At 38.4% G+C, this 14,605-nt stretch overlaps 1 non-coding gene across 1 annotated transcript; it reads left to right on the top strand.

Annotated features, from left to right (window-relative positions):
* The first annotated feature begins 13,206 nt into the window (after positions 1-13,206).
* Positions 13,207-13,389, top strand: LOC115917723. Its single transcript, XR_004062933.1, has one exon. It is a non-coding gene; the product is annotated as a U2 spliceosomal RNA (small nuclear RNA).
* The last annotated feature ends 1,216 nt before the right edge of the window (positions 13,390-14,605 follow it).

Below are 14,605 nucleotides of genomic sequence, written 5' to 3'. Positions count from 1 at the left end.
CGTTATATAACCAACACGAAAATACCAACAACAAAAAAACCAACATCGGCATTGGCTGAAATACGACGTAAAAGGAGCTTTTTCGTTTTTTCAACGTCTTTTTCAAATTATCTAATATTTAAGTATCTAAGTATTAAAAATCGTTATATTTATGGATATTTCAGCCGTCTCAGAAAAGATTTTGATCAAACAAAAATGATTTTGTCATTTAAATTGTATGTTCTTTCAAATTTGACACTAAGTTTTTCATTATCTCACAAAAAACTGTTTTGTGTAGCGCCCTCTGCAACAGTACTCAATTATCCCTTTAAGAGAGAGAAAGTTATCGAAAGAGAGAGAAAAAACTAATTAAAGCCAAAATATTTATATTAAAAAATATTTATATATGTATATATATATATATATACATATATATTAATTAAGAGAAATTGTTACAAGAAATTTGAAGATTTAAACCTAAAGGGAAAATGAAATGGTGAATACTTCGGAAACGTGTATATTGTGGTATGTTGAAATTGAATGCAGGGGGGCCATCTGCTTTACAACATACCCTTCTTTCGTTTCACACAGCATAACACTCCATAGAAGTACATCAATCCTAGTGAAATAAGCAGGATGAAAGCAGCAGAAGCAATCGCTCCAATAGCGATTGTCATGAAGGAAAGGCTACCTTCAGTTGATGGCTGCTTCTCAACTGGTGAGTCTAGGACAAACAATACCATGACTAGAATGTTATGGATATTGGTTTTCTAGACAACGTTGTAGGAGTTTTAATATTGTAATATTGCTTCTTTTGTATTGCCACTTTAAAAATGTATTTTCTGTTTCAAAACATTGTTTACGTCAAGATCGTGAGAACATTCGTTACAGGGAATTGATAGTAAATGCTTGGAGTTAATGCGAAATATAATCCTTTTGTAATTGATAATTATAAAAGAAAGGATAATAGTTTAACCTGTTAGATCAGCTGGTTTACTGCACAGTCCCCTGCCAAAGGTCACCAAAACTGTGTCATCATCCGGGTCAACGCTGACCTCTGTGCCCGGTTCAACGCACTCTGTTTCATTCACAGAGGCACAGTCTGGCCCGTGGTTAGTCCTCTGTTGGATGAAGCAGATTTCATCTAGGGTTTGGTTTGCCTCTGACAATGTTAAGATATGTTTCTGATTGTCCCAGCTGGTGGTTACCCCTATATGACGAAAAAACAAAACAAACAGAGAATAACAGTATCCTTATTATTATGTTAGAGATAAAGAGAGACAGAGAGTAGAATGGTTTAACTCACATCGTACTTGAATGCTTGATGTGAAAACTAACCGTTTTTCATGATTGCATGGGAGAGGATATCATTGTGATATCCACTTGACTGATATACGAAATGAATATGAAATATACTCCATTCTCTGGAGTTAAGACAGACGATATGTGCATAGCCCTACGGGAAAAACAAACATTCGTGCCGATCAGGGTTTTCTATCCCACCAAAGGTAAAACAATAAACAGAAACAAATGAATAAATAACAATTTCCTCTCAAAACAAACCAATAAAAGAAGCACACAAATGGAAAGTCTTAATAATAAAACGCTGACCCTTACCATAGCTCTCGGGTTGCAATGCTGTATAAGGCCAAAACAAGGAAGCATGGAGAAGAAAAAGAGAAACAGAGCTGTCATTTAGTGACGCTTCATGAGTGGTTATTAACCTCACAAGGTTGTAGTTTGCAATGTTTCGATTTGAAATGAAAGAAATAGTTATAAATAACTCTGACAAGTTTATTTCATCAAATGAAAAGCTGTTTGTATCTCATGGTTTACCAAACGCATACACTTAAGGTTTAAAATATGATATAGAGTGAAATTAGTGGGGATGAGAAGGATACATAATTATGGTGCCACAACTGATTTAGGCTTCATCCCTTTGGTGACCCTTTGTCCGACTATTACCATTATATGCTGAATTTAAAAAAAAATTAAAGTTCAAGTTCAGTTTAATTTCCATTTCCAACAAGAAACATACAAATTATGTACCATAAATAAATTACAATAAAACACACTTAACAAAGTATACACAAGTGATTAGACAAGTGTTCGCGTTATTTTTCTTTGCACAACAAACATTGTTTTTTGTTTATATAGTTCTTAATTCCGTTACAAGTAATTATAAGATAATCATATCATACAATCTAAATCAGGAAGAAAAATAAATTGTTGCTGTATATTTATATGTGAAGTGAAAATGGAGGGATCCACTAAAGAGCATAGCTTTTAGAGTGTGGACCCCTCGACAAATCATGTTATAAACAATTTACTCAACAATGAAAAAGAAAAAGAAATAAGTGTTGTGTCTACTGAGACTACTGAAGAGGAGGTATCAACATATAAGACGCTGTGTGGAAGCACAAGGGTAGAATTATGAAGTACATGGACAAGATTATACAAAAGAAAAGAAGTGAGTGGGTATGGACCGCATGAATGAAGGACAGTGTATATGGAAAATAGGAACTACGTATGAATTAGGGACATGATGAGAGAGGCTGAACGCGGAATTGCAATTAGCACCAATTGGGATTAATCGTGCGATGACGTTTTTGTTTATATTAAATACTAATTTAACTATTGTCATAACGTTGCAATAAAAAGAATTGGGTTAAAGTGAATGTTTTATGCCTATATCAAGAGTCTATCAAAATTTGGTACCATCATAAATGAACATGTTCTGGGCTAAGAGAGTTTATTTGACTGTGTAGTTGGGTAATTATGAACTTATTGATTACACACAAAAATTAAAATAAAAGCTAAAGGTAAAATATTATTATCATTAAAAAAAATAATATATCGGCCTATAAATGATTACAACAGTTACGAGAAACTATATTTTAAACAATATTTCTACTTTTTGTTGTCACATTTTGACACATTCTCTTTACTTTAGCAGGTACAATGCAAGTACTAATATACATTAGTTAGAAAATGTATATGTTTCTTAGAGTTACGATTAAGGTAGAATGTGTATTTAATAGACAAAACAAGAAACATCTTTTCGAAGACGAGAAGTGGCGGTCACAATAAAGACTGGGCTTTTGACAAATATGTATATATATATATTCCCATATATATATATATATATATATAAGGAAAGTTTATTAATTTTCTATTGAAAAAAAAACTTAAAACATCCTTAAGCCACGTATACAAAAAACGGTAGGTATCATATTGATTACTTTGTTTGAATCGCAAAACACCAGATAGAGATTTGTTCAGAAAATAATAGAACACAGATATGCATTGATAATGGTAAATGTACCTCAAGAAATTTTTTTTAGTACCTAGAAAAGGGCAAATAGGTTTCTTGTGGGTAATTGCATTTGTCAGCATCATAAACGCATTCAAGAATAGCAAAACCTAAATATAACTATAAGCGTGTACATTGAAATCGGCAAATGACGCCAAAGTACCTAGCAAAGAATACGTTCTGTAATAAATTTAAAAAAGTATAATGTGAGCTTAAATTGATGCTTACAGTTCAATCGTCAAGAAAATCTAGGTATTTAGGGACTTACGAGTTGTTAAAGCTAATGTTTTCACTGGGCTACTGTTGCCCGCGCTGTTCACTGCCACTAGAGTCAACCAGTACCAATTGAATGGGTTAAGTCCCACCAATATGTATGATGTCCCTGCCAAGTTGGTGATGACACCACACCCGTTTTTCTCTACTTCCGAGTCGTTTGAACAGTATTCAAGAGTGAAAGTTTGTTGCAACCCGCAATCGGATCCCGGATGCCAAGCAACAAAGAGAGTTGAAGATGTCGTCTGATTGCGGTCGACGAAGAGCCGTAAAGGTGGATCTGGCACGACTGTAAGTAGACACAGGAAAAAGTATTTTAATGGTTGTACAGGGAACATTAAGGTGTCATCTGTCGAAGGCAATGGGGAAGGGTCTCTTCTCGAAAAGGAAAAGGGGCATTTATGCGATTGGAAAAGGTACACCTATCAGATATTAATATTGGCTTTATCAGAGGTGAATAAGGGCATTTACAAGAAGGGGAAGAAGCGTTTTTTTTTTTTTAAAGGTAAGATGCGCTGATCACAAAGAAAATTGGCACATAATAAACGAGGAAAAGGGGCACGTGTCATAATTTGAGGGTACCTCTAGATTTAGATAGGGACATTCATGAGAGGTAAAGGGTCACTGATCTGATGTAAAAGGGGACACTTTTCCAATGTAAATATGGGCGCTTTTGAGGTACTTAAAATAGTGTGTGAGGGCACTGTCCCCTCACCCCCCCCCCGGTCACGCCGCATCTGCTGATGATTCCTTTCACCATCGCCCGATTCTCATTTTCGACACAGTAATCTACGGGGGGGGGGGGATGCCCGATAGTCACTGTTCTGGGTTACATACATAATGTTCTAATTTGTCATCTCGGATTATCAATGACGTACTACTGTACTGCACAATGTCTCATCATTTTTACATAAATATGCCTTGGAAAGATAATGAAAGATTTACCGGAATATAAGAACGTTAAAGTTGCGCTGTCGATCCCAAGCCTTGTCTCAGCCAAACATGTATAGTCCCCATTGTCTTCTGCCGAAATATTATAAATAATCATAATACTACACATCAAGGTATCCTCTTGTCGAATACTGCGGTGAATCTGATGGCGGGTGCTGTTGATGAGTTCCATGCTATTCGAGAACCAGGTTATTAAGGCTAAGGGGTTGCTATCTGATGTACATGTAAGGACGGCGTCAACGCTTTGGTGACCAGTGGAAACCCTACAGACATAATAGTCCACAATGACAGGAGAATCTACAAGTAGGTATTTAGAAAGAAGAAAATACGTTCAGAAAACAATAAAGCAAGGCTTAGGAAACTAGATGGAACTTCGACTGCGCGCAGTCGAAATGATGCCTCCGTCATAGAGCAATTTTACAAACCAAAACAGAAGAAATTGTTCAAATTCAAGTTCAATTGTAATCCATTAACAGGTTCTCAGAATATCGTGATTACAAGCAATTTCTCATATACATAATATATGACCCTTTGATCTTTGACCACATGACCCTAACATCTACTCAGTTCATTAGCTCTGCAAGATGTCCCGAGTTAAATAGTAATCCATCTGTCAGTTCTAATGACAATGCGTTCACAAGCTATTTTTGCATACATAATGAGCCCATGACCTTTGACCTTTGACCTCATGACCCAAGAATCTACTCAGTTCATTGGCTCTGCAAGATACATACATGATCTAAGTTTGGGATGAATCCATCAATCTGTTCTAATGATAATGCGATCACAAGCTATTTTTGCATGCATAATGAGCCGCATGACCTTTGACCTTGACATCATGACCCCAAAATTTAATCAGTTCATCGGCTCTGCAAGTAACATACATGACCTAAGTTTGGCAGGAATCCATCAATCGGTTCTTGAGATAACGCGATCACGAGCTGTTTCAACATACATAATGAGCCCTGTGACCTTTGACCTTTGACCTCGTGACCCCAAAATATAATCAGTTCATCGGCTCTGCAAGATACATACATGACCAAAGTTTGGCAGGAATCCATCAATCGGTTCTTCAGATAACGCGATCACGAGAACGGGACGTACGGACGTACGGACGGACAACCCGAAAACATAATGCCTCCGGCTACTTCGTAACGGAGGCATAAAAATACTTTGTGATGGTATTCCTGATTAGCATAAGCAAATACATATTACAAGCGTTACCCCTCTATTTTATTGTAAGGCGTTATCAATATATTGTAAGGTTTATATGTAAGCATGAGCGTAACATACAACTATCTCGCTCATAGTGTATGGTATCATTTGACAGTAATCTAAACCAGTCCTGATGTTTTGATAAGAACCAGTGAGTTTAGAAGAAAAAAATGTCAGACAAATGTTTTTTTAGTAAGAAGACAAAGGATCAAACCACGTGATTTTTTTATTAAAACAAATGACGTACCTTCGCTGTTTAATATAATCATGAAAATGTAGAAATAACATTCGGCTCACTACGAAATGAACCAAAAATCTAAAACAAAGTGGCATTGGTTATAATGTCCTTTGTATAGGCGTGGCGACGTAATGTACCTACCTAGTGATGAGATCTGTTTGAAGAATGGGTTAGAATTACACAGATTATACTTACAAAGGACATGAAGAACCTCACTAACACTCCAGTGATTCATGGATTCAGCGTTTGGTTGGGAAACTTGACAAACAAGATGTTCTCTTTGATCATTTACCGTGGGTATGAAATTAAAAACACTTATGGAATCCATTCGATGATTGCTATTCCTGGAGGACTGTGTATTCGAATCTTTGGTGACGTTTTTTGATCCAAGGTACCATTTGATAGTTGGTGCTGGGTAGCCGTGGTTCGATATGCAAGTCAGATTGGATGGCACTCCATCCTGCAAAGCTTCCGTTCCGTTAAGGTAAGGAGGATCCGGTGGTCCTTGTAAATCAAAGTGTATTTTTTAAGTTTTACATTATAAGCCCCAGGGACTTCCATGTAACATTATATACCGATATAAAAAATAGGTCTTCCCACATACGAAATTAATTCTGTTGACATCTATATTAATTTGCTTGAGCTATCATGAAGGTTTGTCACTAAAGTGGAGTGGAGATTGTGCACACATTGTGTGCGGGCTAGCAGTGAATCCAATGACCGGGGTAATAGTTTATTTGTAAAGCGCTTAGAGACATTTGTATTAAGCGCTATATAAAAATTAAATATTATTATTATTATTTTAGAAGACTTCCCATAATGTCACTTCTTTGAAAAATCATGGTATGAGTACACCGGTTATTCAGTATGTAAAATTTCGCATTTTGAACATGGCAATGTCAAAGTCTGTAGCAGTATGTCCCAGACCCAATTCGGTCTTCTATTGTGAATAATAGAATATGGGGTACGAAACACTCACCATAGACGATAACCCTCACTTCTGTTTGACGTTGGTTTATACCAGCATAAGCCACACATCGGAGAAGTTGATAGTGATGCCTCCTCTTTGGAATCAACTGTAGAGTGGACTTCGTGTCACGTAAACCTTGGTCGGCCTCATTCGTGGTAGACGTAGAGGTCGTGCTGCCCAGGTCGTCGTCCGAACCAATGATCCACGATATAAGAGCTGTAGGGCGAGATCCTACACTCTTGCAGGTGAATGATGTTGCCAAGTATTCGAAGACAATAAAACTTCTTGTCTCTGTTATATTGGTAGATATGGATCCATAGGCGATAAATCGGAGGTCACTTGGCGGTACTGAGTGGGAAGAGAAAGGAAGAACCCACATTTTCAATCGGAGTAAACTTCCGAAAAGATCGGGAGATATACGGAGATGAACTATTGCTAGCAATATGATACAATTATATAAGCGGTTAAGGCATCCTGTATCTGGTGACGTACGTAGCATAATGTACACAACACAGAAGAGTAAATATTGTTTTAGGATTTGGCGAATGGTTCATCCTATTCAGACAATGCTCACATTTAGATGCATATTCACTAGGACAGAACACATACACCGAGCAATCATGGAATGATTATCAATGTTAAAATCATCACCTTGAACATCTAGGCGGATGAACAATTGAAGCCCATTATCCAGCTCCCGATGCGAGGCCACACAACGGAAAATCTTTCCATCATCGTCCCTGGACGGAGTTACAGAAATCATTCTTCGAGAGATGTAAGCGTCACCATAAACGGCGTTATACTGATCTTCTAGTTGAATCTGTACTTCACCAGGAATTTGCCACTCCAATTCTACAGGTGGTCTAGCGTCTTGGACAGAACATGTAAGGTTGTGGGCTCGCCCAGATGTGATGCTCACAGATGCTCCATTCTGGTATTCATCCTCAGACCAATCATCGGTGATGAATATCAATCTAGGCATGGCTAGGAAAATATATGTATAACTACCACTGATTATATGTCTGGTCAAATTGCGTTTCTACCAAATTCTATGACCGTTTTTTCGCCATAAACAAATTAAACATACCACAATATCAATATTATTGTAAAATACCATTTTTTGTATTCATATCAGTCACGAATCGAACTCGATATATAATAATAATAGTATAATATGAACTTATGTCCTAGTTATCGGCGACGCTACACCCGAAATGAAAGTTGTATTAACAAGTTCGTATGTTGGAATGAATTTGAATTAGTAATTAATCATTTATATTGTAATTTCGCAAACATCACAACTAGGTCAAGGTATCCAGATTAATGTTAGAATACATTACCTGGTAACAGTACATTCAATACAATTTCACTAGTAAATGCTCCAAAATATGTGTAAAGTGAGCACTGATATATGCCACTGTCATCCACTGTTGAATTCCTAATAGTCAGGTTTCCGCTGGAATGATCTGCCCTATAACTGTACTTGGATTTCATATCTGGAACATCCTGCATGTTTTTGCGTCTCTCCCTACAGTGCCACCTAGCTAGGATATTGTCATTCATGTCCATCCATTCAGATACTAGGAGATGTGCATGATGAGGCGGGCTAAAGGTACAGGCTAGTGTTATATCATCACCAACGACTGGGAGGATTTCCGGGTCCTGAATACGAGTAGACATGCTTATCTCATATGTCTTCGAAACGATGAAGGTGAGGAAGAGAAACATTCGAAGACGTTCATCCATGTTGCTATTACGTCTCATTTCCTTGGATAATTCAACTTAGGAAGTGCGCTGCATGAAGGATCCTGCAACCTAGCAGAATATCCGGAGAATAAAATAATAAACGATGAGCAGTAACGGTTTTCAATGACAGAATGACGCAAAGAACTGTGAATGGTATGCTTATTTATTTCTCTCTTGCGCTTCGAAAGTGTAAGCAATCCATATCTCTGATGAACATAAGTGTGTTGTAAGCTTCACATAAACGTGAGGTTTCGGAAACTCACTTTAAATGGCACTTTTGGAAGTATAATATTAATATTACGAGTCAACGAATGAAATCTCGCAGTAGTTTACTTTGAACTTTCGATAATGCCATGTATTAGATTTGGTTAAAATATTTTGGTAGGAGGGATAACAGGGTAGGATATAAAATGTTGTACTTTGCACAAAGGGGGAAGTGTTTTGAGATATATGTATTTTCTCCCACCTGTTTGGGCCTCATAAAGACGTCCCATTCTAAAAACGTTTTTTTCCAGTAATCACAATTATAAATAATTATTTTGGACTATCGCCTGTAAGCATGAAATGTACCAACCACCAGCAAAAATAGGGGGGGGGGAAGAAAATTTGAAATCATGCGATCCAAATATTGGTACATAACGGTGACTAGCAGTGGCGTAATGGGCAAAAACGTTTGAGGGGGGGCGGCAAATTTGAAATCATGCGAGCCAAATATTGGTACATAATGGTGACCAGCAGTGGCGTAATGAGCAAAAACGTTTAAGGGGGGGGCAGAAATAAAATCCGCATCACAACCACTCTTTCATGCAGGGCCCGCTGAACGTTTTTCAAAGTGGGTGGGGGGAGGCTCTAGTATTTTCGATCAGTTAGAGCGGAGCATAAATTGGCGTGGGGTCTAGGAGCAAAGCCTCGGCAGGGGTCAATGGGCGGAGCCCCCAGAAGCTCAGGGGGTATGGGCATTCATTACGGTCAGATGAGCATACTGTGGCGTAACCGGGCTGTGCCGGGGTAGCGTTCTGCCTTGCAGTCTCTCAAAACCCGGTCCACGCTCTCGACAATCATTCATCAACTATATCTCTCAGTGGGCTCTCACAAAAGTATATCGTGTAAGAAAAAGGTGGACTAGCTCTCATTCACTTACTCCCGCAATCACTGAATGTCTAACAGGACTACGGAAACAACACTTGAACAGTATCTGCAGTTCAAGTAACTTTACTCGTTCCTTGTAACGGACCTGTCGCAACGACAGGTCAACACTGACTCACTGACATCTCACGATGTACACATATATATTTCACAATTAACTATAACGCCCTCTATGTCTTACTAAATTACTGGGCTAGTTATGTTACAATAGTTTGATACCTTATTAATGACACTGGCAGGTCACTAATTAGCGTGGGGTCCAGGGAACTGAACCCCTTAAAACTCAGGGATTTGAGGTATTTTATAACGGTCAGATAAGCCTTCAGGGGCACACCTTAGGGACCCTGGTGGGGTCGAGGGGTGGAGCCCCTTTACCTGTTTTCTTCCTCTTTTTTTCTTTCCCTTTCTCTCCTCTTTCCCTTTCCTTCCTTCTCTCTCTTTTAAGTTTTCAGGAGGCAAGGGCCTTTCGCCCCCCCCCCTTCCCCGATCTGCACTTTGTTGGCTGGAATAATTTAAACTGGTCTCTCCTCCCTTTCACCCTTTTCTTTTCTTTTTCCCCTCTGTTGTACCCTTATAGCTCTCCTCTTTTCTTTTCCCTTCCTTTTTATTTTTTTTTAATTTTTGTTTTGGGGGGAGAAGGGAGGCAAAGGCCTCTTGCCCCCCCCCCCGATCATCAAATTGTTGGAGGAACTGATATCGTCCTTCTTTACTTTTCCCCTTCCTCTTTTTTTCCTTCCTTCTCTCTTATTTTTGGGAGGAGGGGAGGCAAGGCCCTTTTGCCCCCCCCCCCCCCCGATCTCCTTCTTTCCCCCATTTTCTTTTCTTTTCCTCTACTTTTCTTCCTTTCTTTCCTCTTTCCCTTTCCCTTCTTTTTCTTCTTCTCTCTCTCTCTCTCTCTCTCTCTTTTGGGCGGGGGGGGGGGGAGCGGCCCCTCGCCCCCCCCCCCTTGGATCCGCGCCTTGAATTTAGTGCTCGCACTATACGGAAAGTTAGATATTATCCTTTATTTTTGGCATACTTCTTAAATCATGTTTTATAGGCTGCTCTTGAATATTCCACCAAAAGACAAATTATGTTTCAGTTGATTGTACACGTTTAAGGTATTACGAAGTTTTGGTATGGGGTCATGAATCTGATTCAAAATTAAACTATATTGGAAGCATAATTATGCGATCCCACAATATTTAGTGATCGTTGTCGCGGTTGAGATCGAATCACTTTCCAGCCAACTTTCAAAATTTCCCCAAACTTTGTTACCTTAAAGAATCTTCATTCATAGATAGTTAGGTATGTATAGGTATCCAGTCCGAAGAAATCTATGTATATGTTGGATTAGAAGACAACTTTATCATTGTTCCTAAGTTTAAATCTGGTGTAAATATGTAATCTTTCACCCTTTTCCACGCTCCTAAACCGAGGGCGTATTCTTATATAGTCTGTAGCTATATATACTCTATTTCAAAAACTTTTAAACACTTTCAAAAATCCTTGAGCGAACTCTTCCAGTCTCTGGCTGTATTAGTATAACAGTTTAGAAACCGTGCTACGCATTATGATTGATAAGGGTCTGTGCCTGCAAACGATCGTATGTATTGTGAGGTTAATTGTGATACATACAGGGGCGTCGCTAGACCTTTTTCAGTGGGGGGGGGGGGGGGGAGGGGGTGTAGAGGCCAACGATTACCGACAAAACTAGCCAGCAATTACCGACAAAATTAAATGTCCAATATCTACAAATTCAACCCTATAAACCTGGGGCCGAAAGCTAAATTGTTTTTCCTATGGACTATCTATAGTACTTGCATAATATTAGGGTGATCACACTTCCTGTGCACACAGTCTGCCCCATGCACATACGCACACACAACATCTGTCAGTTGGTAGAAATAGCAATTTTCGTAAATTTATTTTTAAAAAACTGAACAATATTTTTAAATTTGTATTTCACATATCTTTTAAGCATACCTTTAACTACAATTCTGTGTAGTTTCATTGTTATAGGCATGTGGGAAATATGTTAAATTATTAGTTAGAATATTGTCTTTTCAGCCATGTGTGACATGGCCCGCTGATCGCCCATTGACTGTTATTCTGTGTGGTGATAATGCACCTTAATGTATAAAACTCCCCTACAAAAATGTAATATCCTCATGTGTTTCACTTATTAAATACATTTTTTATTTACACTCAAGGTAGCCACAACTGCACTGGGGTAACCAAATTTTGTTTTTCTCTAAAATTCAGTCCCTGTAGAATGTTATGGCCTGTTGAATTGAATAGTTTCTCGGAAAATCGTCATAAATCCTCAAATCTGACATTTTTTAAAAGAAACTATACTGTGATGTAGCTGAAGGCTGACCCGTTATAGCAACATATTTACCTGTGTCTTTCTTGCTCCCTCAACGAGACGAGTCCACCCCCTTCTCTCTTCTACTCCCACTCCTCCTCTCTCAGACTCTTACCTCCCCTCTCTCTCCTCTCTTTCATTCCCCGTTTCTTTTGTTTCCCTTTCACTCTTTTTTCTTCTTTTTTCCTTTTATTTATTTTCTTATTTTCCTTTCTTTCCTCTCCTCCCTCTTTTTCCTTTTTCTCTTTCTTTCTTCTCTTTTCTTTCCTTTCTTTTCCTTTCTTTCCTTTCTTTTCCTCTCTTTCTTTTCTTTTCCTTTCTTTTTTTTTCTTTTCTTTCCCTTTCCCTCTCTTTATTCCCTTTTCTTTTTTTCCCTCCCCATTTTCTCTTTTTCCCGAATGCAGCGCAATTTTACCGACAATATCCTTACAGGTGGGGGGTGTCGCACCCCCCCCCCCCCCACACCCCCCCCCCCTTTTGGCGACGCCTCTGGATACATATACATAAGCCATGAATGGTGGATTGGTCTCATCGATGAGAAATGATGACCCAATCTCGCCTCCCCTTCTGAAGTGACATCTTTCTCGCTCTTCATTGTCCTTTTCTTACTTTTCATCGGAAATGTAAATACCCGTAGGACATATCCATGATGAGAACAATTTGTAATGTATCACAACCCATCTTTTAGACAACCTTGAATCAATAACTTAGTATTTCTTCTATTATATATCATGTGTAATTGTTTAACATTCACGCACTTGACGATATACGCCTAACATAATAATATGAATTATCTGCCAATGTTTTGTAAGCCCTACCATGTTTCACTTTTTACAAATCTTTTTCATTTCACTTGTAACTCTGAATATATTATACAGTGTATTTCATCTGCAATTGTATATTATTAGTGTGGTATTAGATATAATAATTTACCAAATATATCAATTAGTAGGCGGTTTCTCGGCAAAATATGTATGATCACGTACGTCAAAACATATTCTCTCATATGATTGGTAATAAGAGCTTCAATTTCATTTGTGAAGAGGGGGGCGTTTTCGAAACTGGTTTACCTTTAATATCTGAAACGCGACATACCGAGTCGCTTGTATATTAAAATGATTTTTGAATCTAGTCCATGGAATAGGGGCTTGCTCCATCATGCTTACGGGTTGACCCGGTATTGCAGAACCTTCGGGATCGGCCCACCCCTCAGGGGGTAATAATCAAACTAAAGGCAGAACCCAGAACTCCCTCCCTCCCTCATTCCTGCTTGTCTCTCTTTCTCTCTCTTTCTCTTTCTCTCTCCCCCTCTACCTATCTTTCTTTTACACTCCCCCTCTCCTACTAGTTCTTTTTCACAAATTATTTTTGATTTACCAAAAATTAAAAGAGAAATGTGGGGGAAATTACATCCCTAAAGGCCATATTAGATGTCGGGTTTAGGAACAGAACGGAGGTGGTGCATTCATTTTTTCTGAAGGTATGTTTTGGTGCATTACTTCAAAGCGTCATCAATCTAAATAACATTATTCCGAGGGTTTGCATGTTCATCCGCGGGTATACAGGTACAGGTCCGATATTGAATAAGGTTCATCATTCCAAAGGTTCGTAACTGTTCTAGATACAAAGTATCATATAATTACCCCGGCAGTAGCTGAGTTAGAACAATGAAGCGCTAAAGTATTTAACTATTTTATTCCTACCGGGTATCTATTTATACTTCACCTGAGTGGAGACTGGAGAGTGGCAAATGTTGATTAATGTCTTGCCAAAGGACACCAGTGCCGCGGCGGGGCTCGAACCGTGAACCATGAAGATCCACAGTCCGATGACGTCCACTAGTCTAAAACACCTCTCCATTATGATTTAGGATTCTATTTCATTTTCGGAATAATTAACGCATATTATTTCATTTTCTCGAATTATTCAGGACCCATTGTGCAAAATGTATGATTGTCTTCTAGTAACACCGATTAATGCAAAACGTATTTACTTGCCTTATTCACATGGTTGCAAACTCTAGCATAACTGTTTATTAAAGAAATGTCTTTACGCTTTTTCTGCTCACCCTCTTCGCTAAAAATGTATGATACGATATTATGAGATAGGGAATTATCTTTGTTATCCAATGAGGAGATAAGCTTGTTCGTCCCTTTGTTTCTAAAGCATTCAAACCATCATTCCCAGCCTGTCTTCAAATGGATGTAAATGTGTCAGTCTCTTCTCTGCTCTAGCCCTCTCTCTCTTTCTCGCTCTCCGTTATAGTTTTCTTCAACCTCTCTCCCTCTTTCTCCTTTCTTTCTCTGTTTTTCTCTCTTTCTCTCTTTGTTTATCTCTCTCACTCTCATACACCAGTTCTCCCCTTCTCTCTCTCTCTCTCTCTCTCTCTTTCTCTCTCTCTCTCTCTCTGTTTAGCCCTCATATTTT

Source organism: Strongylocentrotus purpuratus, unplaced genomic scaffold (genome assembly GCF_000002235.5).
Source record: "Strongylocentrotus purpuratus isolate Spur 01 unplaced genomic scaffold, Spur_5.0 spur5_scaffold_1, whole genome shotgun sequence".
Classification (NCBI taxonomy): domain Eukaryota; kingdom Metazoa; phylum Echinodermata; class Echinoidea; order Camarodonta; family Strongylocentrotidae; genus Strongylocentrotus; species Strongylocentrotus purpuratus.
The sequence above is the reverse complement of the archived record's forward strand: the minus strand, read 5'-3'. Positions and strand labels throughout refer to the sequence as shown.